This window comes from Ailuropoda melanoleuca, chromosome 7 (assembly GCF_002007445.2).
Source record: "Ailuropoda melanoleuca isolate Jingjing chromosome 7, ASM200744v2, whole genome shotgun sequence".
In the NCBI taxonomy this organism is placed as follows: Eukaryota; Metazoa; Chordata; class Mammalia; order Carnivora; family Ursidae; genus Ailuropoda; species Ailuropoda melanoleuca.
In genome coordinates this window covers 85,241,473-85,263,511 of record NC_048224.1, presented here as the reverse complement: position 1 = coordinate 85,263,511, position 22,039 = coordinate 85,241,473, and the positions used below count along the sequence as shown (strand labels likewise).

Here is a 22,039-nt window from a genome sequence, read left to right as displayed (position 1 = left end):
TAGATTTGGATTTTGGTTCTGTCATTTACTTGTAAATGTACTACTTGGGAAAAGTAGGACTAATAAGAGTGATCTCTTGGCCAGTTGGAAGGATTCAGTCCAACCCAATTGACCCATTGGTCTTAAGCACCTGTGTGCTTCTGTATTTGTAATCATAAACATGATGAAAGTGGAACCCGACATATCTGGGAACTGAGGTACCAAGAAGCTATGGTTCTGCTTCTGTCCCTTCCTTTTTGCTTAGTATCATGGCGTTTTAGATAAGGCCAGATTCTTATTTAACAGATGGGGTAGTTGAGACCCAGAGGATGAAATGAATGATGCAGGGACCAGAGCACATGAGAGGTAGAACCAGGGACTTTGTCCATTGTTTTACTGTATTAATTATTATATCACTGCCTATCCTACCATGTTCTCAGTCTTTTCTTCCCCTTCTCCCTCCTTTTCAATCCCAGTTCACCGTGCTTTAGTGCGTGAACACACACACACACACACACACACACACACTGGACGGCAGAGATCATGAAGGATGCAATGTCTAGCTTGTTTTCCATGGGAGCCTGCCAATACTGTTCCTGGCTAGACATGGTCAATGCTTGTTGATCACTTACAACAATAGCATATTTTGAAGAACTAAATATAATTCCTTCTTTTTAGGTTTTCCTTTTCATTTGTAGTTTTTGGACCCATGTGATATCCTTGAGGCACCCACATTATTTTCTCTTTTTCTCAATTTCCATGACCTGAATTACCATTGCAGGCATCTCTGCTATAACCTAATATATATATTTCTGAAAACCTCACCTTCTGCAAAATCATGTAGGCAATTGCCTAATGGGAAACAGAGGGTTGGGGCCGAGCACTCTAAATCTATGCTGCTTTGAAACCAGAGCACTAATAAAGACAATAAAACCAGAGTAAAAACAGTAGCACAGTTCAGAAGACATATTAAATTCCTACTATATACATATGTATTTGGATAAACATGACTTTAACTTATTAAGAAATGTAGGCTGCTTGAGGGATGGGAATGGAAGTGAGGCTATGAGGCTGGTGGGGATTGGGAGACAAGAGGGAAGTGGGCAAAGGTCTCTGAGAATCATGCCTCGTGAATTGTGTAGAGGGGCACTTATTATTTTTTTTTATAGATAATATTTTGAGATTTTTTTAAAAAAAGATTTTATGTATTTGAGAGAGAGCAGGGGGATGGGGAGGAGGAAGGGAAGAGGCAGAGGGAGAGGGAGAAGAAGGCTTCCCGCTGAGCAGAAGTCCTGGTGCGGGGCTCTGATCCCAGGACTCTGAGATCATGACCTGAGCTGAAAGCAGACGCTTAACCGACTGCATTTATAAGACTCAGCATTTATAAGGCATTTATAAGACTCAGAGCCCAGCAGGCTCAGGCCATGAGGGGACAGGGCACACACACTCTGGTGCTATGAGGAGTATCAGCTTCATTGTGTAGTCTGTGGAACATTTATTCATTCTGCATTCGACAGAATTCAAATATTTGAATAATATTCCTGAATGCTGGAAAGTAAATAGAGATATCTCAGAGGACTTTTCCCGAGAACCTCATTTAGTATCTTGTTCCTGGTAGGTTATGGAAAACATGTTACAAAAGGCCAAGAACAAAGTCACAGAGCTTCTCGGGGGTGTAGAACCAGGGGCAAAATCAGTGAGCAGAAAAGCAAACTGATGGGATGGGAGAGAATCCTTTGTGGGGGCCAAAGACACCTTTCCCCAGTTAATAGAACAGGACCAATGAACACTGTCTTCTCAGGGTCTATAGCCTGTTTCTGTTTTTATTGTTTTTTACATTTCATTTGTCATTTTTATTTTTAACTTTTTTTATACTAATCCTGTGGAAATGCATTTTGTGTCACCTGCGCACCAGTCAAAAGTAGAAATAAACACCACTCATGCCTCTAGCTGCTTAGTTTTTGGAAGGTTTGAAAACGATGGGAAGTGGCTGGCTGAAACTGTCCATGGGTGATTGACTGGGTTTCCTTAAACCCAGTTAACATGACCTTCGATTCTGTCCTCACCAAGCCTCCCACCATCCTCAGGGCCCATCATGTGGATGCCCGGTGTCTCCCTGGACCGCATGGAGGTCTCTGCCTGGTAATTGGGGGTTGGTTTATGCCTCTCTGAGTCTCTGGGACTGGGGAGGTGAAGGGGCTTTGTAGAATAAGATGTGACAAGAGAGACTGAGAAATGGGGCTAAATAGGAGCAGGACTATGAATTAGGAACAGCAGTGCAGGTTGGAATGTGTGTCCTGCGTTACTTCCTGGCAGTAACTTGCTGGAGGAGCTCTCAGACACTAACCACAGGATAAGGACTGTTTGAGTAAGAGCCACATGTCTGGGCCACCCAGCAGAAGTTGGTGGCGCAGAGGTGTCCCCTAGTGGGTGGTAATTGAGTAGGTCTTTCAGGAATGGACAGGATCGGGTTAAGTGGAGATGGTGTAAAGGTAGGGAAGAAGAGTGGGGCTGAGGGAGGGTTTGGGGCAAGGGAAGGATACAGAGCTTCCTTTGGGCTCCTGAGGATGGCTACTGTGATGTTCACAGACCTCATTCCTGGAACCACAGGGCAGCTGACCTTTTCTCTTTTTTCTTTTCTTTTCTTTTTGTTTCGTTTCATTTCGTTTTGTTTCTTTTCTCTTCGTTTCTTTTCTGGCCTGGGCTGTTCTTTTTTTGGGTTTTTTTTTTGTTGTTGTTTTTCTTTTCTTTTCTCCCCTCCCCTTTCCTTTCATCCCCTTCATGCCACTCACTCAGAGAATGCTTATTGGAAATTGATGATAATGGCCATATGGGAAGTCTCAGAGCTTATCTAGGATTTGGATCCCTGGAGCATAATTGGTGGGTGGAAAGCAGATGGATGGGGCAGGAATATTCTTCTCTTCCTACAAATGACAGTTGATTATAAGTTATAAAAATTGGCATTTCCCCTGTGGTCCTAGATTCCAAGATTATTGAAGGTTATTACTATTTATTATGACTACTTCTTTAGCAAATGGATCAAAGAATGACATTGATTATTGAGATTTAACAAGGTTGGACTTACGGCTTTCATAAACCAGGGTCATCTGAATCTAATATGGCTCTTCTTTTACCATGACCCACTGTCTAAGAATCCAGGGTACATTTCCTACGTCTCTGAAGTCCCACAGTTTGACGAGAGCTCCACCCCACAGTCGCTTCTGTTTCTCTTTCAGTTGCTCTCTGCCAAGTTTTTGTGTGCATGAAGATACTGGGCCCGAGAAAGGATTGCATTGTTTGTTAAATGGAAATTATACTCAGCATCGAGGCTTTACATGGACAAGGAGAGGGCATTTTGACTTCCCTTCCTTTTTAAAATGCAGTTAAACTGGTATTCAGAACAATGGTGGGAAAGTACTAATTAATATACTATATGACAGATGGTAAAATAAACAAGGTGGGCAGTTGTTTATGTAAGAGGCATTTATAAACTCTTCACTCTGGAACTGCAGGCTTTGGGGGAGATCAGGTTTTCTCTGGTTTTCTGCAGTCCCACCCAGCTCCCCTCTAGATCCGCCTCCAAGAAGAAATGTGCTCCCTAGATCTGGGAATCTTTCTGTCTGAAGGCCGCTGGGAGACCTCAAAATTGGGATCTGCCCCCTCCTTCCTCTCTCTGGACTCTATTTTAGAGCTGCAGGAAAGATTTGAGGCTTTTTGAAAGCTTTCAACTCTGAGGTATTTTGGAAAACTGTAATTTTGTTTGTTCTCTGCTGTATGCATGTGGTTTCTTAAAACACAAGTGTGATTATTTTCTGCATCCTTTCCATAGCAAACATTTCCCCCTAAACTACAGGCTCCAAAAGTGGGTTCCCGAGTGCACTTGACGTACAGTCTTCTTTGGAATGCTGATTGAGAGTGACTGTCGCTGCAGTGAAAAACTTGCTGCAGTTTTGAGTTTTGCCAGGTGGTTTCTGACCTCGTCTTGGGCTTTGCCCTCCGTGTGTTCTGCAGCCAGACGTGCCCAGGGCATTCCGTATATTCCAGTGAGCCACGAGGTACTACGGCGCTCATATAAACTTAATTTGATGATGGCGAGGGCATTCAATAAAATAGCACTTTGTGAAAGACCGTTAGCATGTAGAATGGACTCTGAAGCTAGATTACTTTGGTTTGAATCCCACTTTTCTTTTTTTTTTTTTTTAAAGATTTTATTTATTTATTTGACAGAGACAGGCAGCGAGAGAGGGAACACAAGCAGGGTGAGTGGGAGAGGAAGAAGCAGGCTCCCAGTAGAGGAGCCCGATGTGGGGCTCGATCCCAGAGCACCGGGATCACGCTCTGAGCCAAAGGCAGACGCTTAACGACTGCGCCCCCCAGGCGCCCCGAATCCCAGCTTTTCAATTTTTTTTTTTCCTGGTCACTTTATTGTTTCTTTTCACTATCAAAATTTTAATCTACCTGGACTTTATTTTCTTATAAGGAGTCACATTTGGATCTAGCTATTTATTCTTTTTTTAAATGATGTTTTTCTTGTGGTGAATAACACAACATAGAATTTATCATTTTAGCCACTTTTAGGTGTGCAGTTAGGTGGCATTAAGCACGTTCACAACTTTGCCACCATGTGGCTTTGGTCGAATTATTTTGCTTCTTTGTGTCTCAGTTTCTTTATCTACAAGCGGCGATAACACACTCATGAAGTTTTTAGAAGACTGTGAGTTAGTTTCTAGAAAATACTCAGTGTTTCCAGGTCACTGTAAGTGTTCACTGATGATTAATGGCCATGACCACACGTAGTACTGGCTGACCTGCCTTTGCTCGGGGGAACCATTGATGAGCTGGTGTCCTATGTATGCTGCATATATTACGTGAAAAGGTAGGTGGTGGCAACTGTTGTCCACTGAATCCGTGTGAAGACCTAGAAAATTCTCAGTGCAGACACTGGGTATTTTTCCTTATTTTTGTGTCCACTATAGCATGGGACTAACATGCACTTGGAATTTCAGGGGAAGAAAAGATTTTCCAAGATTTAGATTTCAACTTGTTTGCACAGTAGTTAATAATGAAAAGATAAGACCTGTTTGGTCTTCACGTTCAAAGCATAATGCAAGAGACTTGAAGAGGGTGGGCTTCTGACTGTATTCCACAAACACGAGCTCTTTTCAGAGCGTTTGATGAAATTTCTTGCTTTAAAAAAAATGATAGCTACAATTATTTGTTTTCATGAAGTCTAGATGAGTAAATCATGTGATCACAATGAGAGGAAAAAGAGAAGTCTGAAAAGAAGCAGCATTTTGTTTACATTTAAATCTTCCAGAAGTGGTATGTTTGAAAATAATATACCAGTTTAATATATTTTCTTAAATAAGTTAGATAAAGCACGTTTATTATACTTTCTGTTAATTGATAAAAACAGTCTCTATTTTGTAATCAAGTCTTTTACTTTTTAGTTCAGCAAGGAGCTTCTAACTAGATCTGTAAAAAAGGATGTGGAAATCATCCTATTTAAGCTATTTCTAGCCTTAAAATTCATGATCCTACAATAGAATATACTACATTCAGTCACCATCACAAAAATGTCTTTCTTATCAGTGCTGCCCTAGCTAAATGTGAACTTTAAAAATGGGAAAACCAGGCACTTTGTAGACAGTTCACTCTTTGTTTCATATTTTTGGGACTAAGAAAAAAAAATTGCCCAAGGAAGTATTTCTGGAAGGAGTCAAACTTTTCAACTGCCTTAGTAGTTTAGCCTACAACATTTTTGTTGTTTTAGGAATTGGTAGTGACCCTAAGTATAACTGGAAGAAGCCACATTTCTAAAGCATGGATCATGATTGGTTCCTAACAAGTGAGTGATAATGTAGCAAGCAATGCTGTTATCATGTTACGCACAGTTGGTCAGGGTATCAGTATAATACCATCATTATCATGGAATTGTGTAATAAACCCATGGGGCAGAGTGCTGTAGTGGGCATAACACTGGATTTTGGTTCAGGAAGTCTGAATTCCAGGACTCACCATGGTGCTTGGACCATGGAGCCAGGCCCTTAGGTTTCAATAAGTTGTGATGGGAAAGAGAAAGGCACTGCTTTATGGTAGCACCTTCTAGAAGGTTGTCTTCTAGTTCATTTTCTTTCCTCATTTTTCACATTTTTCCAGAGTGACATCATGTATGGCAACTCCTTATTTCAATGCTGATGTCTTTCAAAACTACATTTTTTTTTTTTTTTTTAAAAGATTTTATTTATTTATTTGACAGAGAGCCAGCGAGAGAGGTAACATAAGCAGGGGGAGTGGGAGAGGAAGAGGCAGGCTCCCAGCGCTCCCTGTGGAGCAGGGAGCCTGATGCGGGGCTCGATCCCAGGACCCTGGGATCACGCCCTGAGCCGAAGGCAGACTCTTAACGACTGAGCCACCCAGGCGCCCCACAAAACTACATTTTAACCAACGCCTTTCTCATGACACAATCCAGTGACCAATAGACCACTCTCCTTGGTTGCTCCAGAGATATCTTAAATCAGTGTCTCCAAAACTAAGCTCACCCTGCCTCTTCTAACCCACCACTACCCTGTTTCTTTTCCAGCTCTCCTTTTGAGCAAGTAGCGTGCTTCCAGGCATTTTTCCAAGCCAGAAACCCCAAGATGCCCTCAATCTTCCTTTCTCCTCACTTTCTATATTTAACTGATCGCTAAACTCTGCCAGTTGTACCTCATAAAGGTCTCCCCTGTCCATTCCCCCTTGATGATAATGATGACAGTGGTGGTGGCAGTGGTAATGACAGTGACGATGATGTCCATTTCTCTATATCAACTTCTTCACCTTACTTCAGACCCTCCTTATTTCTTACCCGGATTTTTGTGGCTGCTGTCGTTAACAGCTGCTTCCATGGATCCCTACTCCGCATCCATTTCACATCCCTCGGCCATAATGCCAGTCCCACCTCCTCAACGGACTTCTCCATCCCTGCATTCTTCATCCGGCCTGTGTGCTTTAGTCTGGAGTGAATTAACCCTTCTGCCCTGGCAGTCTCCGTGTCCACCTGTCTGGAGATTCAGCTTCTAGGCCAGTGCCTCTTTGAAGCCCTTTTCAACCTTTCAGAATTGATATTTAACCATGCTGATAAATGTAGATCTCATTCATTGTGTGTTTTGTTTCCTTTTCTACCTCCCCTGTTGGGCTCCATAAATCACTTGTTATGAATTGAGTCTTAAATTCACATCACTATAGATAACACCTGGCATGGTGTGTCTGTCTTGTAGAGGACAGCCAATAAATGACAGAGTGAGAGAGTGAACATGTGGAGGGCTTTCCCTGGTGGGGGAAGGGGTTGGGAAGGTGCCACACAGCCCTTGGGAGTCTCCCTCCATCATCTGTGATTTCCTGCTGAGCAAGCTCACATGCAGGATTTTGCTTGGCCCTCTCCAGCTAGATATGTGCTCTGGGACCGGAGCTGAAAAATATGAGGCAGGACTTTTTTTTACATTTCCAGATTGAGCTTGTTGGTAGGCAGAGGTACTGAAGTTGAGCAAGACCAAATTAACACTGTGAAAGACACACATTTCTCTCAGGCATCTGTATGCACTGTGGCCATCCCAGTGGTCTCACTTGCTGTTCACGCCCACACACTTCAAGTGGGCCTTTAACGTCACCTGGCTCTCACTCCGCATTTGTCTACTGCAGTCACTTTCCAGCTTTCTTATTAACTACTTCATACTCTATCTTTCCTTAAATCTTTAATAGCTTCTCTTCCCTCTTTAAAATCGCAGGCCCCCTCTTCCATACTTCCTGCTTGAGTTTTCTCTCTAGCCGGTACCACCGTCTAACATAGTCTCTATTTTCCCTGTTAGTTTTGTTTAGGTCACCCCCCTGAACGTAAGCGCCGGAGGGCAGGCATTTTGCCAGTGTTCACAGAGCCGGTGCACAAGTATTTGTTGAATGACTGTAGAGAAGAAGCTTTCCCAAACAGAAGATTAGAATTCACTGTCCATTTCCCTCTCCCAATAGAGTAAGTTTCATTTGAAATTTCAAGTTCTTGTTGTATCTAAAAGATGAACAAAGCTGAATTTAAAATTCCCCAACACAACGTGTCTGCTTTCAAAAAAGCACCTACAAATGAAATCATAATTTAGGCTGCTCTGAACATTTTTGTACACATGAAATATTAGTAGTAAAAACACTGTTTCCATTATGTACTGGAAAATTCCTGTGGATTTTCAAATAGACTCAAATATAAAATTTGTTTTCATATCGACTGTTACATTTAAATGTTACAGTAGCTTTAGATTTCTTGATTCATATCTTAAAAATATCACTGGTAGTATCTTTGAGGTTTTTTTGATAGAGTTTGTGGTAAAGTTTGTGGTCCTCCTTCAACCTCATTAGCATATGTTGAAACTTGTGGATGGCTTTTGAACTTTTGCCTCATTTGAGATTAATCATCTACTGATAATTAATTAACACCATATGATATAAATTTTTAATTCTGTATTATTTCTGCTTCAAAATGATGGCTCTTACCCTCCCTCTACTCACTTAACACAAGTACGTGGAAAACTTGAATAACAGGCTGTCTGGCTAGTGGAGCTGTGGTTTACTTCATAGTTAATAAAAGGAAAGATTCCTTTCTTTATCTTAGAACTCTCTTAAAATGTACCAACACATTTCCATGCCATTTAGAAAGTCTCCAGGAGGGTCAGTAATCTTATCTGTGATAATTAAAGATCTTACATGGTCTCATGCCTGAGATTATTTACCAAATTGTAGAAAAAAACGGTAATATTTGATTTGCCTGTAAAGGGCTCCTTTTTGGGGAGGAGAGAGGGTCAGAGACAGAGAGAGAGAATCTTAAGCAGGCTTCACACCCAGCGTGGAGCCTGACTTGGGACTCGATCTCACAACCCTGAGATCATGATCTGAGCGGAAATCAACAGTCGGATGTTTAACTGACAGAGTCACCCGGGCACCCCTAAAAGGCTCTTTTTAATAAGTGAGACCAAATCAATAATACACGTGAAAGTGCTATGTAAACTAAAAAAGCACTCCATCCTCTTTATCTTTGGGGGGTAGTATTCACTTTTCTTAATGGTTTTATTGCTATTTTTGAAGAACATAATAAAAGAATCTGATGGTTATGGTGAACTAACATTACATAGACTATTTCACAGTATATTTAATTTCAAAAGCTTCCAACAAAGGTAAAAATCCTCGAAAAACTTTATGGCTTGGTCATTTTTAGGAGAAAGGGCTTTCTTTCCAGCAAATAACATTTCTTTTATGGTTGACAGTTTCAGTATTTATGTAATCAGCTCACAGCAGCACATTGTTTCATTCTTGATAGTGAGCCTGGAATGATAATAAAACTCGGGCAAGTCTGGGACCATAGAGTTCCGAGTTTGCTCCCCTCTCTTCTCCCCCGCCCGCGTACACAGAATCCCCTCCCTGCCTCCGACTCCAGCACAGTAATGTGAGTTTGGGCATGCGCAAAGTCCATGCTCCTTAGAGCCCTTGGGACTCACTTCCTTTGCCTCCCCCGGATGACTCCTCTTGCAGTACTTGCGAGACCCCTTACTGACTAGCAACGAGTCTTCCTTAAGTTATGGTGAGACACAGACTACCCAGGAACTGGCTGCTAAGTGACTGGTCAGGCAACAAACTGTTACATTTTAAATACTGACCACGTGCTTTAGTGAAGAGGCCTTTGAGCTCAGGAGCTACATGGGAAAAGCTGTCCCTCCTGCAGCCCAGAGAACCTGGAGTCCTTGCCCTCCCCTCACAGCACCTGAGCAGCTGCCGCCCCCCCGCCCCCGTTCCCTGCCTTGGGGCTCAGGAGCCCTGTCCCCAGCAGAGTCCCATGCAGTGTCTCATTTGGGCTTCTCTGCACCCCAGGGGACCCCTGTTCCTGTGGTGCCTGTTCTCACACCTCACTACCGTGAAAGGCAGGGCTCTTCCTTTCTGTGCTGTGAGACTATTAGAGCAGGAGCTGTCCTAGTTATATTTTCCTTCTTAACCGTCTTTTGTTGAGTTCCAGGTGCTGCTGCTTCGTACTCATCATCACTTTTTCTCCCCAACACTGAGGAGGACAACTGTGTCGAGCGCATATGCTTGGCACCGTGGCAAGTGGGGGTACATATCTACAGATGCATGGATGGAGCTAGAGAAAACTGTTACACGGTGCTTGGTCACAGAGTGGCATGACACCATTCATGACACTGTCCCTGGGTCATTCTCCAGAGCTGCCCCCTTCTCTCATTCTTCCAGCCCCTGTAGGGTTAGTCATTTCTAGCATTCTGGGGAATTTTATGTTCCAGGATAATGTTTGTCTTTTGTGACCATTTTGGGAAAAAATTCATTTCTTTCTAACTGTGATAAAAATAACATACAGCATAAAATTTACCACGTTAACCGTGTTTCAGTGTGTAGTTTGGTGCACTTACGTGGCTGTGCAACCATCACCACCATCCATCCACTGGACTCTTTTTATCTGTGTAGCTACCACACGTAGCTCTTCCTTCCGCCTCCCAGCTGGCTGCCGTCCTACTTTCTGTCTCTATGAGCTTCACCACGTGAAGCCCCTCCTACGAGTGCAACCATACGGTATTTGTCTTTTTTGTGGCTGGTTTATTTCACTTAGCAAAATGTCCTCAAGTTTCATCCACATCGTAGCACGTGTCCGAACTTCCTTCCTTTTTAAGGCTGAATACTATTTCACTGTGTGTATACACCCTATTTTGCTTCTCTGTTCATCCCTTGGTGGACATTTGGGCTGGTCCCACCTTTTTTTTTCTTTTTTTTTTTAAAGATTTTATTTATTTACAGCCAGCGAGAGAGGGAACACAGGCAGGGGGAGTGGGAGAGGAAGAAGCAGGCTCATAGCAGAGGAGCCTGATATGGGGCTCGATCCCACAACGCTGGGATCACGCCCTGAGCGGAAGGCAGGTGCTTAACCACTGTGCCACCCAGGCGCCCCTGGTCCCACCTTTTGAATATTGCAAATTAGGCTGCTTAAAGCATTCATGTTTTATAAGGAAATTAGTATTTCCCCTTCAAATTAGTATGTCCCATGTTAAAGATGATTACGGTAGATGGGCTGTTTTGATTACGTCTCTGAGCCCAAAGTTGTCTTTAAGCAAATGCGAAATGATTCGTGGTGTGAAGCCTTAGCTCCACAGAGTCGCCAGGTGATGGGTCATGACACAGAGAGGCTGTCACCACCTAAAATGTTTTTGTTTTGAGTAACTTTATGGGAGAACGTTAAAAGAATTAGTTACACACTTCCCTCCTGTCCTCAACAGAACATTTTAAACCTAGTTTAATCCTCAAATAGATGGACTATCGCTGGATCGTTGGGAGTTGTTAGTATGTTCTTGTGTCGTCGCCGCATTGTGCTGTAATGTTTAGGGGGGTCCTGGCATTGCATTTTAAAGTTTTTAATTAAAAATACTTAAAATTTAACATGTAGGTTGATTTCACTGTTCGTTACTATTCCTTGTAAGAAGTGTACTTTCTTACGGCTGTTTCTCTTTTCCTCACGTGCTTGTTGTTTCTAAAATGCTGTGGGGCTGGAACAGTTAATAATAGCATTTGTTAGAATTGTGTTTAAGAGTAGAAAGCCTCTTTTAGAGGTTCTTTAAGTGAAATGATTATACTTTGGAGCGGGAATTCCATTGCCCTCCTCCACTCCCGCCCATATCTGTGCTGGTCTTTTGAAAATCTATAACCTGATTTTTTTTTTGTCTGTGCTTTGGATAGGAGAGGCACAATAAAGAAATCAGTTTTTGCTGTCAACATTTCAGTAATGCATTTGTTAGTAAAAGGCCACGTACATGTAATTACCTCTTTGGTACTTTGTGGGCTTAATGGGTATCATCTGCTAATAAAATCACCGCATCAAGAGTCTAATCTGTCACTAGATGCTTTTTGGCATTTACCAAAATTAATTTCTGTTTCTTATTTCCTCCTGCAGCCTTGGAAAGGGAAACCTTCGAACCAACTTATAAATTTTTCACTCAAAATACATGATTTTTTTATTCTTTTAGCTAAGATTTGCTGTTATCCTGAGGCATTTGTGCCTATGGTGTACTTCATGAGCTTGTTAGGTTTTCAGCTCCTTCCCAGCCCAGGCAGTATTATTTCTTGCTAGAAATACTGAGAACCTAGGGTTAGCTAGCCTAATGATAGAGACTATTCTTAGAGGGCTTCACTCTGTGCCAGGCACTGCTCTAAGGACTTTAAAGGTATCAATCATCTCATGTAATCCTTCCAGTAATTCAGTGGGGCCAGGACTGTCATTATCCTCACGTTACAGTTGAGGAAACTGAGGCATAGAGAAATTAAATCATTATTTCCAAGTCCACACAGCAGAGTGGTGGGACCAGGATCTGAACTCAAGCTGTCTGACCTAAGAACCTACGTTTCTACTCCATTCATTCAACAAATATTTATTAAGCCCTTAATGTATACCAGTGAACTAAGCAAAATCCCAACCTTCACAGGACTTACATTCTAGTAGGGAAAAAGAGAAAATTAATAACCATAATACATGAATAAATGGTATGTTTTGTGGTGCAGTTATTTAAGGGCTAAGAAGAAAATGTAGAATAGGGTGAGGTTAAGATAGATGTTGAAACTTTAAATAGGTGTTCGGGGAAGACTCATGGCTCACACTGAGGAATTATTTAACTCATCTCTACTGTTTGATAAGAATTTTTTGTTGATCTGTTAGAGATGTAGCCTGAGATTTTGACCAACTGCCTTGAAACTTTCATGAACCCGCTTATTATTTCTGTCCATTTAATCCTGGAAGCATCGGGTGGCTTCATCTCCAGAGTCAGGATGAGTCAGCCCAGGGGCTCGGCCTCACTGCCTAGAGCAGCACGCCCTTACTCCAGTGCATTTCCAAATGTGCAGGTGCCCGGGAGCACCCCCATGGGTGCTGAGTCATGGAGCTGGCTAGGCTGTCTGTGCCAAGAGAAAAGTTGAAGTGAGGGGCAGTCAGATGCCGGGGGCATCGTGGAGCATGGGAAGTTCAGAAGGCACAGAAGGATGTAGCTGAGATTCTTCTAAAGAGACCCCTGTGTGCCTAGGTGCGAGGGGATATGGACTGTCCAGAGAGGGCAGGTGTTCTCAGGCCATGCTTCCGCTTAAGGACTGTCCCTGCACGGTGGTCCCAGGAGTGACGTCACCAAGCAAGAGGGTGGAGATGGCCAGGCACAGTGCGTCCAGTCCTCCGTATTAGGAAAATCATAGGTCCCAAGCTCTAGTTGGTGGGTCAGGAGTTTAGATTTCTATATGAAGCCTACCCATTTGACCCAATTTTATTGAAACATCATGCTTAGTGCTAATCTAAAATTAAACTTTCAGATAACATGTTTATATCGTTCAGCTTGAAAAATATATCCTTTGGTCTAGCCGGAGCTGGGCACGATTGTAACTTCCCAGATGAGGCCTTCTCTTCTGAGCGGAGGGCAAGGTATTGCCGGTGCGGTTGACGGCTGCACGGGTCTGTCTGCGCTCCCGCCTCACGGCCGCTGTGGCTCATGACTCAGGATGTCGCTGCCGGACTGCTGGCCTCATCCAGTTCCTCCTGAGGCACCACTTTCCTTTTTCACATAAAAACAACAGCGCGCTGCTGATGGTGCTGACCGCACACCAGATTCCATCGACTGTTTTTCCACCCTCGCCTGCTTCTTTTTATTCATCTGGCTACTTTATTTTAGGGAACTGCAAAGCTTGTTTTGGCCGCGGCAAAACGTATTGTTTTATTTCTGGCTGTGCAGCTTTCATGTCGATGCTTCGATTAAGAAGCGGACGTGGGGAGGACGTGGTTCTGGGGGTTCCGGTTTGCTGCCCGGCTGTGTTTGCACATAGAGGCGGTACTCCCCACTCCACTCCCCTGCAGTGCAGGGCTAGCCCCCAGGGTGGGTTCGCAGCCAAGAGTGGGACAGCATCCAGCTCGGGGTGGGAGACGCGGCACCCGTGACACAGGCTCTTCTTTCTGAAGAAAATATTTAGCGCCTGGTCAAAGGTCACTTCTGTTAGTACAGGGCTCTGGGGTCAGGGAATGTCCCCTGGTCAGGCATCTGAAATGGATCTGTTTTTATTTATTTATTTATTTATTTATTTATTTATTTATTTATTTATTTTTAAGCAAGAGTTACCCGTATAAACAACTGGCTTTCCCTATATTGCAGTCCTATGAGTCAGAATAAAAAATGGTGCAGAGCTTTCCAAATGTCATGTCTACTGGTTTCCTTCTTGCTTCTGTCACTTGACTAGCTCTGTATCCTCAGGCAAGTTACCTAACCTCTCTGGGCCTTAGGGTCCACACGTAACTGAGAGCTAAGACAGCACCTGCCTCACTAAGTTATGGTGAGAAATCAATGAGGAAAAAAACCCTAAATTTCTATGATGATAGCCAATTCATAATACATAAAACTCCCTTTCAGGTCGGATTGTATCAAAAACTAGTTGAGGAGGAATTTAGAATAATAATCTAATTGTCTAACAGTGAACTGTGGATCAGCTCAGGTTTCCTTTCCCAAATTAGGATTCATGGTAAAGGTACCAGTGGGCTCTCCAAATCAGGCTCCTGCTGGGGCCCCTTGTCTGCCCCTAGGATAGTGCCCCCTGTTGGGCAGGCTTAGTTTAGGTAGGGAACCTGAGGGGTTGGATCATCTCTAATCAACAGCATTTCCCCCGAATAGAGGGAAGCCACTGGACATCCAAGCAATCCCGATGCCAGAGCCACATCCTAAAATTTATGGCCATGGGCCTCAGGCTTGAGGGTTTAAAAAACTTTCTAAGTGATTCCAGAGTACCAACAAGGCTGAGAAACACTAGGCAAATGTTTTATTTAGGAAAATAGCCAGCCCATGAGCTCTACTACTATAGAAGTAGTACCTCTGTATATTTATTACAGAATTAGAACAGTAAACAATAAACATTAACACACGTTCCTCATCTGTATTTATCTCTACCTTTAAAAGCTTACTTACCTGTCACTCAGAACTTACTGGGTCATTTCACAGCTCTTGACCCATTTGCCTGACTGGTTTTGGTTGTGTTGCAAGACAAAGATTCTATTTGCCTTCTTAACACTCACCTCTTGTCTATGAGTACTTGTTCTTTTTGTCTTCCTGGGTTGGAGAACCTTCATCGCCCCCACGTTGGTCTGTTTGTAGTAGCCCGTGGGATGGCCAGGCCTCTGGCATGGCTCTGCCCTTTCCAAGGCCAAGTTAAGGACACTCACATCTGTGTGCGCACTGTGAACCGACTGTCCTTTTACTTATTTAATTACGGCTGAGGCCTAGATTTCTTCCTTCTGTTGCTATTCCTCCTCCTCCTCTTCCCTGTCCTCCCTCCCTCCTCCTTCTTTCCCCTCTCCTCCTCCTCCTCCTTCAAGAAGGATCAGACCTTGTTTTATTTCTTTGTTTTCCACTAACAGGAAAGACTTTGAACAAACTTGTGTGTCATTCCCCCCTTCATCCCCCAGTATTTATAATTGGATTACCTGCTCTGCGTCATCAAAGTCAAAACATCGTAATCCAGACTGACTTCAGCCCTTCTGGACACATTTCCTGTGGTGCTTTTGGATGCTCAAAGATACAAGGTGATTTCTGCATTAGCCTGAGGAGGGCACAGGAAAGCACATGTACCTGGTTTTTGCCCCCTTTTTCTTTCTTCCAATAATAAAGTTCATTGAGAATTCAATGATACCCAGAGACACAGAGGAGAAGTAAGTCATGTCTTTGAAGACCCGTTCTAACCTCTTCAGTGAACAGAGTGCTTACGTGGGGTTAGTGTAATTAACAGGTGAGGCCAGGATTTCTACTTACCAAGTTTCCTGTAGCTGTTTTCAGAATTTAGCCCATTAGCTCACATATTGTTTTCAGTACTTTATTTTTTTGAACATCATGTTTATAACTGTCTTCCCCTCTGGGTCTGTGCATAGAACACGCTGCTTTTCTTTTGATTGCACTTTGGACAAATACAAATGCAGTGAAGATTAATTGCCATATCTTCCTAATAATCTCGCTGAGGGACACATCATGGTCTTGCTGGCATTGTTCCATGAAGAAAGAGTGGTCTCACGCAGGGAACTCAGTCAGGCCCTAGAGTTAGACATCCTTAGGTGTGAGTATAACTGCTTATCTCCGTGGCTCTGGGCAGGCCACTTGGGCTCTCTGAGCCTCGTTTCTTCAGATGGTGGGAGTAGAGCTCCTTGGGGTGGTTTAAATGAGGTATCAGATGCAAAACTCCAGGTACAGTGTGTGGCACAGTGGACGTGCCTAACGGGTGGTAATGTGGTTTACCCACCTGGCCTTTCACTCTTTACATGTACCTTTTCCCTTTCAGCACAAGTAGAACGTCTGACCTTATAGTCTATTCTAGGTTTGCTTCATCTCACTTTTCAAATGATGAACTCCTTAAAAGTAAGCCTATGTGCTTTTCATTTCTCCAGAAGCCATGTCCTGAGTGTATGTTGATAAATAAGTCAATAATTTATCATATGGGTAATGAACTTAAATAAGAAAGGAGAGCTTTTTGTTTTTTTTTTTTGTTTTTTTTTTGGCCTGCTTTTCAGGTTTATTTTAACTTGAACAATGCTGGCTTAGGCAACTGTTTTTATTTTATTTAGGCATTGAAAGGGTTTGAGCTGTGTGCAGATTTTGTAATAAATTTCTTCCCTTTTCATGTGGAAGCTGGAACACGAATGCAGGATGGTAGGAAGCACACTGCATGGGTAAATTCTCACCCACAGTCGGACATGGAGTTTCTGTTCATGCGGCTAGCAATGTAGGCTCAGGCTTGGCGGATGCCCTTTGCTTACACCTTGTAACTTCGTTTATAGTGAATAGCCTGAGTCCTTTCAGAAAAAGGATTCCTGAAAAAATACATAGAAAATAATGCAGTTAAAAGCAAGGATTAAAGGGACACCTGGGTGGCTCCGTTGGTTAAGCATCCCCAGCTCTAGATTTCAGCTTGGGTCGTGAGATGGAACCCCGTGTCAGGCTCCAAGTGGACCATGAAGCCTGCTTGGGATTCTGTCTCTCCCCCCTCCCACTGTTCTTCCCCTCCCCCCACTGTCTTCCTCTTTCTCTCTCTCTAAATTAAAACAAACAAACAAGGATTAAAGGGGAGATATGAAATACAGTTTACAATGAGGGCAATTTAGGTTACCGTGTATGCTTCCTCTTCTCTCAGCAGGCAGGACTAACACCATGTCTTTTGAAGCGCTAAGCAGCCCTTCCGGCAGCTCCTGCTTCTTGGGTGCAAAGTTAGACTGTCAGGGGGGAAATTACAGAGAAGGAAAAGTGCGAAAGCTCCCCCTCTAATCTGGAGATTGCGGAGGGAGACCCTAGAAAGGGGTGAGAACATAAAACATCTGTATTGTGAGTAGTAAAGAAGAGAACAGACACATACATCAATTAGAACATTATTCTAGCATTTTAAAGCCAACTGTTAGTAATGATGCTGTTAGTGTTTAGCCCAGAATTAAATATTAGCCTAATTTATAAGCTATTATCTAATTTATTTCTCCTACCCTTGCATCACTGTCCCCAAGTTTGAAAACAGAGCACTTTTAAAAATTAGGTTATCTGATAAGAATATAGATTTCATAATGAAAGGAATAATTTGTTAAAAATATGTGCTAGTATTTATTATATGTGGGTTTGTACTTTATAACTTTTTGTGGTATTCAACTGCTGCTATTGATTATCATGAGGAAACAAAATCACTTGGATTCTGAATACTTTTGACAGAAAATACTTGAATTCTGAATACTTTTTATTCATAGAAATCTTAGATCTGAAAAGAGTGTTAGCATTCATCCAGTTGCATGTACTCTAATTTTACCTATTCAGAAATAGAGACCTGGGAAATTAACTTTCCCAAACATCTCAGGTGGTTGTAGATTTAGAACTGGTCTGCTCTCTGATCGGAGCTGTTTCTATTATTGATTTGATATCCCATGATCTTTTAAAAAGTTTGTAGTTATATGACAGCATTTCTAAAAAAACAACAACAACAACCCTATATCCTTATGTTTTTTTTAAAAAGCATTAGTGACACTGAAACTAATAAAAACATTATTATTTAAAGTAGTTATCAAAACATTCAACTTGATGGTATTATTCTAGCAGTTCTCTGGAAAGGTAACATTATGAATGTACAGTGAAACTTCAGTAGAATTTTTCTTTGAGTTGAGCCTGAAGGAAGCAGCACATAAAAGTTTTCTGGGCAGATTTCCAGCATTGTAGCCCAGGAGGATTGCCATGTCTAGTAAAGAGTTTCAGGAAGAAAGAATGCAAGAGACTTGTGGAATTTTTTTCTGTTGAGATCCTAAGCATTCATGAAAAGAAGGTTGCCTCTGTATTTCCCTTAATTAAAGAGCATGGGACTTCACAGTTTGCTCGGGCTTCTTAACTCTCTTTTAAAATGAAACGAAATTCTGTATGTAGAGGATATGTGTGTGTGTATATATATGTGTGTGTGTATCTGTGCATATATGTACACATATGTGTTTATATACAATATAGATAACACTTGTACATATATATATTGAACCCATTTCTTGGATATTTTGATGCAAAATCAAATAAGCAATGCATTCACACTTCTAAAGGTACAGCAGGGTGTATGGTGGGGGATCTCCCTCCTGACGCCTGTCCTCTCTGCAAGAAACCCTTCCCTCAGAAACAACTACTTCTACCAGTTTCTTTTGCAGCTTCCAGAGATAATCTATTTATACTTATATATCTATTTACAACTATGTAAATATTCATTTAAAAACACAAATACTATATACACTGTTCTATGCCAGGCTTTTACAAAAATTTATAATATGTCTGGGAGATCATACGAGATCAGCACATGTAAAGCTGCTTCATTCATCTTAATGACTGCAGAGAACTCGCGCTGCATGGTGGAGTACAGTGTTTAATATTACATTCCACCACATGAAATAGTAGTATTATGCTAATATTTGTTTATCGATTTAATTTTCGTTATATTTATATTTATTAATAACGTGTTAATATATAACCAGACCTCCACCGATATTTAACTTGCTCTCTATCTTTCGCTCTTTCAAACCACGTTAAAAAAATATGTCATTTGCACACGAGTTTATCTGTAGATGAGAAAGATTTCTAGGTCGAGTGAAGTAATATACATTTGTAATTTTGATTGATATTGCTAGTATGTTCTTCATTTACATCACCATGTCCTCAGCATTATACTGTGTTCATCAAATTTTTTGATACTTACTAGTTTAATGGGTGAAAAATATTATCCCATGTCACTGTGACTTGCTTTGCTCTAATGTGAGTGAGGTTGATCATTTTTTCATATGCTTAAGAGCCATTTGTATTTCCTTTTCTGTGAGCCATCTGTTCTTTTTTCTTCCTTCCTCCCTCCCTTCCTCCATTCCCTCCCACCTTCCTTCCTTCCTTCTGTCTTTTTTTTTTTTTCTGGGTTTCAGACATTATCACTGACTGTAGATGCTCTGTATATAAAAAATTAGCCTATTGGGTTTATGAATTATAGGACTTCCCACCTGCCCCCCATTCCTTGATTGTCATGTATGTTTTTGGTGGAGTTTTGTTTGTTTTAGAATGCTATAAATTTTGTTTTATCGCGTTGAATTTATCAATCTTGCATTATGACATTCATAGGAAATATTTTCCATTCTAAGATTATAAAAACAAACTTCCCACGTGTTGTCCCAGTGCTGTTATGGCTTCACTTTTTTAAAGTTAATCATTTACGGGCACCTGGTGGCACAGGCGGTTAAGCATCTGCCTTCAGCTCAGGTCGTGATCCCAGTGTCCTGGGAATCTGTCCTGGGATAGAGGCCTGTGATAGAGCCCCAGGTCAGGCTCCCTGCTCAGCAGGAAGTCTGCTTCTCCCTCTCCTCCTCCCCTGCTCCGCTCCTGTGCTCTCTCTCAAGATAAATAAATAAAATCTTAAAAAAATAAAGTTAATCATTTAATTCATCTAGAATTTATTGAGATAAAAGGGCTGAAGTAGGTTATTCTTTGTTTCAGATGGCTATCCAGTTTTCCGGAACTGTTTACTGACCTTACCTCTTTTCCCTATTGACTTGAAATGCCACCTTTACTGCACACTTGATTTCTATATGTATCTTTGACCCCTTTGTAATCTGTTCCACTGACCTTCCCACCTGCCCATCATACTGCCTTATGATGTGTCTGTTAATGTCTCAGAGAGCTGGTGCCCCTCAGAGCACCTTTTGTTTTGAGAGATACCTTGCTATTTTTGCGTTATTCTACAGTATGAACTTTAAAGTCAACTTGTAACCTCAGCAAATTAAAAAATATATGTCTTAGAACTATATTTTTTGACTTGGGCGTTCATTCCATTATACACATACAGCTTAGGGAGAATTGACACTTTTTTGATGTGGTCCTTCTTATATACAATCGTGGAATATCTTTTCAATCGTAACTTTTCTTTTTTATTGCTTAGTAGCATTTCAGAGTTTTCTTCATAGAAACTGCCTATTTCTTAAGATTTTCTAGATGTTTTACTTTTGTTAGTATAATAAATTAGGTTTCCTTTGTTGTATTGTTTTGCTAGTGTGTGTGTGTGTGTGAAGGCTATTTTTCAACATTTTCTACCGTGTACCTTTTTTGAAATAGTTTTTCTGTTGATATTTTTGTGTTTTCTGGGAAAATGACCATATTATTTGTGAACAATGATAATTCTTTTTGTTTCCAATTTTGGTTCTTCTTTTCTTTCTTTACCCATGTCATTGGATAGTAACTCCTGAACAATAATAAGTAATAATAGTGGTAGTGATGTCTTGTCTTGACTCTATTGGTAATATTTCTAGTCATTTGAGATTTAGAAATAAATAAAAAATTTCTCTCTCACTCGTGTGTGTGTAATTATGTAAGGAAATAGCCAACTATTCTTTTATTGAGCAATTACATTAAGAATGAATATAAATATTCTAAAATAATGTTCTGATTTATGGTGATGTTGTACCACTTGGTAAAGTTGCTAGACATCACTTAATTGTACACTTAAAATAGGTCAATTTTATGATATATAAGATATACTTCCATAAAGTAGTTTTTGAAAAAGAATAAATACAGTATTTTATCAATACCTTTTAAGTATCTATAGAGGTGATCATGTGCTGTTTTGCTTTTACTCTAGTTTTACGGTGAATTGTTTAAATAATACAAAATCCATATATTCCTAGCATAAGTCCCACTTACTCATAGCATGTAAACCGTTTTATGTACTGCTCAATTCTGTTTGCTACTTTTTAAATTTAGGATTTAGATTTACATAAATATTTATGTAGAAGGGAGATTCATAAGTAGTTTCTTTTTTGTGTATTTTCTTTGTTAGGTGTTGGTATCAATATTATACCTTACGGTTTAAATAAGTATCTAGAAACTTTCCTTCTTTTACCTTGTGTGGAATAGTTTAAATATTATCATAACTGTCCCTTTAAACCTGCTTAGAATTCACCTCTGAAGCTATCTAGGCCTGTCTTGGTTTATTTATGTATATTCTCAGAAGGGTAGTCAGGATAGCTCTTTGACTTCTATTTCATTATAGTATTGATCTATTTAAATTTTCTTTTTTTTTTTAATGGAGTGTGATTTATATGACATGATATTTAATAAACATCCTGAAGTCATACTGATTGAGTCCTTCCTGGTGAGATGATCAGTAATGTTGAGTTATTGTTTTCGAGAGTAGTAGTTCTCATATTGTAAACCACGATGTGTGTTTATACTGCTCTGCAGAGCACCATTGTTATGGTCTTTGGTACGCTTGGGGGAGAGAGCCCAGTTTTATTGCTGGTCATGTGGCAGACACACTGCCTGTCCTTAAGAGAGACACAGTTGATTTATCTTGGTCTTGTACATTGTAGCTTTCCAGTCATTCCAGTGAATGAAATATTTGTTTAGTATCTACTATGTGTGTAACATGTTTGCAGAGGATATAATATTCCAAGAGACAATATATGTTATGAATGCAAAACGGAATTAAATAAATATTATGGTAAAGATCTATA

At 41.1% G+C, this 22,039-nt stretch overlaps 1 protein-coding gene across 3 annotated transcripts in view; it reads left to right on the top strand.

Annotated features, from left to right (window-relative positions):
- The window catches only part of LRCH1 (leucine rich repeats and calponin homology domain containing 1), a 191,069-nt gene that overhangs the window by 69,958 nt on the left and 99,072 nt on the right, over positions 1 to 22,039 (top strand). The gene's annotated exons all lie outside the window — the stretch shown is intronic.